Source organism: Gadus macrocephalus, chromosome 6 (genome assembly GCF_031168955.1).
Source record: "Gadus macrocephalus chromosome 6, ASM3116895v1".
Classification (NCBI taxonomy): domain Eukaryota; kingdom Metazoa; phylum Chordata; class Actinopteri; order Gadiformes; family Gadidae; genus Gadus; species Gadus macrocephalus.
In genome coordinates, this window is record NC_082387.1 from 10499517 (window position 1) to 10503796 (window position 4280).

Genomic DNA, 4280 nt, shown 5'->3' on the forward strand with positions numbered 1-4280 from the left:
TCTAAAGCTTCTTGCTTAATTTCTCAAATTGTAATCCATTATGAGTTATTGAATTGTAAAAATAATAAGCATCCAACGTTTTCTCTAAAAACAACGGTTTACAACGAAGATCTACATCCGTTGTATAATGCTAAAATACGTTGCTGCTGTCATAGGGGCAGGGTTTGTCTTTCATGTCTTCTTTTATTGTTGCAGTACAGCCACGGAGTGCATAAGATCACTGCGGTGATAAAGCGATGTATACACTTATATTAAATGTGCACGCAGGTGTGTGCGGGGGCCAGGCCCTGGTCACGCTCGCTCATTGCTATGCCCCTGTGTGCGCGTCCATTCAGATGAATGTTCGGAGTTCATTAAGGCCTAATCAGGTTGAGCAGTTAAATCAAGACCCTGCCTCGCATGTCGTTAGCCTGTTATGAGCTAATGAGACTGGATACGATGGGGGGGGGGGACCCGTTGACTAAATATGGGGTGATGGACGATGAAAAGAGTAGAGGGACTATAGACTACCAGGAACTAGAAGCAACATACGCACATCCGTATCGTTTTTTTAATGGAGGGCTTGATAAGGGAGGAAATGAGAAAACCAAAAACGTAAGAAAGGGTGGCCGACACTCAAAAATGTCTAATGGAAGGAGACATTGCTTTTTACTTCATTTTTTATTACGCTTTGATGCGCTTTACTAAACAGTGTTATCCTATGTTTTATGGTGAGGGGCATTATATATATATATATATATGTAAACAATTATGTAGCTTGATACATCATTTGTATAGCCAAAAGCCCTTCTGAATACAGGACATGGTCAAATGACCTTCCCCACTTCCCTTCAAAATGGGTGCAGGGTAGTTCCTGGACGCCAGTAACACGCAGGACAATAGTCTTGCTCGAAAGCCGGGAAATTATTTTAGATGTCAAAGTTACCATGTAGTTGCTGACAAATTATCCATTTTAGAGGAGGAATGAGGAAATGTTAAACTGCACTTATAGTTTTCAATGTTCGATGTTTGGTTCCATTTTCCCCCTGCCTTGTCTCAATCCGGCGGGGTAGTTGTAAATAAAATAAGCTTTTTTCATTACACTCTAATTTTGGATGTACCTTTCCAAATTGTAGTTAGCCAGTGAGTGGTGAATGAGCCCCAGAAAGAGTGGAGGCCCATGAGGGAAAGAACATTTTGCTAATTTCTCTAATGCACATGCTATGGCTGTAGTGTACCTCTGGTCATCACAAACATTGGGGTAAAAAGTGCATGAGCAATCTCCACTAATACCAGCCTGCTGCAGCAGCAGTTGTAATTTCCTTTGCCCTATTAGAGCCATTGATGAAAAATCCACTTTAGAGAGGACCACTCTTTTTAGGCTTTCCACCAAGATGAGCAAATGGGTTCTCTTTCGATGAATAAAGCGTACCTGTGTGTTTGGGTGTGCGTGACACAGTATGGTCACAGTATGGAGACTACAAGTGTGTGTGTGTGTGTGTGTGTGTGTGTGTGTGTGTGTGTGTGTGTGTGTGTGTGTGTGTGTGTGTGTGTGTGTGTGTGTGTGTGTGTGTGTGTGTGTGTGTGTGTTAAATATTAAGACTCATATGTTGACAAAGCTACAGTCAATGCATGTAAAAGATGTTCATATTTGTTCCCATACTGTAGATGGTGGAAAGTTGTACTCAGAGAATTTGCTTGATTGATGCTCTCAATGGGGAGGCTGATAAGCAGTCTAAAAATGCAGGGGGAGGGCACACTGCCAGGCCCTGCATGGATGATTTCTGTCCTTTTTTACTGTGTTTATACATTATTATTATTATTATTATTTTCTTCACATCATACATATTTGAGTATTATTGTATATTGCCTTTCAGCGTATTGTCTGTGTGTGCATGTGCCTGTATACTAAAGCTAATGCCCTGGAATGTTTTACAATATTAGGCCTGAGATATTTGCGGTTGTTATATCCGAAAAGGCCTCGGTCTTGAAGCTCTACCTTACAGTTGACGATTGAGATTCTCGGTTGGATATTTCAGATAATTTTTAAGGACATATATTAGCACAGATATGTATATATATATATATATATATATATATATATATATATATATATATATATATATATATATATATATATATATATATATAATTCCCTATGATCATTTGATCTTTTTTTTTTTTAAAACCTTTACATCTTATTTAAGTCCAGCTTTTATTAAATATAGCGTGTTCCAAGACAATTGACTATACCCCCTCTATTAACAACTGAAGTAATAATATTAATTAAATTGATATTTAGTACATTAGAGAAAGAACGTGAGCAAAGCCTCAAGGAACTCGAGTTACGGTACGAGCACTGAGTGATAATTAATGCTATCTCTTGCCCTTTATTGACAACTGAATAGTTAACCAGACAAAATGGAAGGCCCATTACGGCTCCGCAAGCCTCTGGCAGACTGACAGCCCCAACAATGCGGACGGAATTAGAACAACACAATGTGCTTTTCTCTTCAAGTCCTTACTCTTGTTCTATGCATCTCACCCTTTCCCCGTTCTCATTCCCCACTCTCTCTGTCCGTCGTCTTCTCTCTAAGTCAATCTCTCCATCCAACGCACTCCACAGAAAAGTCATTACCACCTTTTGAATATGGCCTGTTGGAAACGAGGGTTAAAAAAAGAAATGGAAAGAAAGGAATGGTTCAAAGAGCAGTGTGAAAGTGATTTGGCTATGACAAGGAATAAAACACTTATTATTATTTTTGTTCTTCCTACAATGAGAGGAGGCAGGCTGACAAGCTGGCCATTAGAAAGGTAATTTCACAAGCTGTGCAGAGGGTATTCTCGGTGCCCTTACACCTCTTGAACATATTGAAATCGCGTTCCGTACTTCTGGTTAATGATGAAAGAGTAAGACGGCTCTAAAAGACCCCAAGCTACGGAAATGACAGCTTTGCTATCTGGCGTGGAGGTTCATCGTGGCTCTCGAAGGTCATTGCCAATCACAGCGCTGACACGGCTGTTGGCTCCTCCACAGCATATGCACAAAGTGTGTGTGGTTTATTATTTTATTTCTTTATTATTTATTTTTTTTGCAAATATTTTGGTATTCTGCCAACATCTGCGTTAAAGGTGCATCCTCCTCATCTTCCTTCATCGTCGTCATCATCATCATCATCATCATCATCATCATCATCACGTATGCCATTTGGGTGTCAGGATACGAGTCGAGGAATGCATGTGTGTTGTTGCTTATTCATGAGACGGGATGTAAAATGAAAGGTCACCCTCAGGAAACTATTAGAACACGAATGGCTGAAAGGAAATTAGAAAAAATATGTGCAGAGGTGATTGTGTTCACAAGTGCATGGAATTTTTTTTCCACAAACACTAACTCATACACACACACATGCACACCACATATAGGAAGAAACAAATGTTAATATGAAAAATGCTCTCATCAGTCAACCCTGATACAATCCTAGCTCACAGAGTAAGACACATCTCAGCCAACATAACAATATGTAGCCGGTAATAGACTCAGGAATTGGGCTCACTGCAACTACCCGAAAAACATAACATTTTGGGGCAAAGGATGTTGCCAACAAAGATTGTGCATTTTATTTATTTTGATGCTTCATTGAGTGCGTGCTCTGGGGGAGACTAACTATGCTATAGCCGGTATAACACATAGGCTAATTCTTCAAGTCAAGTCAAGTCAATCCAATCACCAGATCAGTCGACACATTATACTATTTAAATTATTCATTATCTGTGGTGAGCTGTCTTTTAAAATAATTACAAGACAGCTCATAACATCACAAATCACTAACAAGAGAATTACTGACATTGGCAGACACATTTGTTCAGAAAACAAACAAACAATTATATATATATTATATATATGATGAAGGCTCTTGGCATCCAAATACTGTATTTCCGTTCTTTGTTTTTATTTAAAAAAGCCAGATAGAACATCATGCTGCTAAAACTAATATGTGAATTGAACAGTATGAACCAAAGGAAAATAAGGGTTAGTGATTGGACAGTGTTCCAGCACTTTGTGCTTGGACTGTACTAAGTGAATGCAGGCAAACATTGTCTTTCTATTTTTATGTATTGTCCTTGGCTCTAACAATTTTCGTGAGTCTGTATAACCAGCAATTTCTTCTTTCTCACAAAGTTATAATCATTTAGAAACCCAATGGAGTAGACCAAATAAATAATAACACTTTTATGCACACACACACACACACACACACACACACACACACACACACACACACACACACACACACACA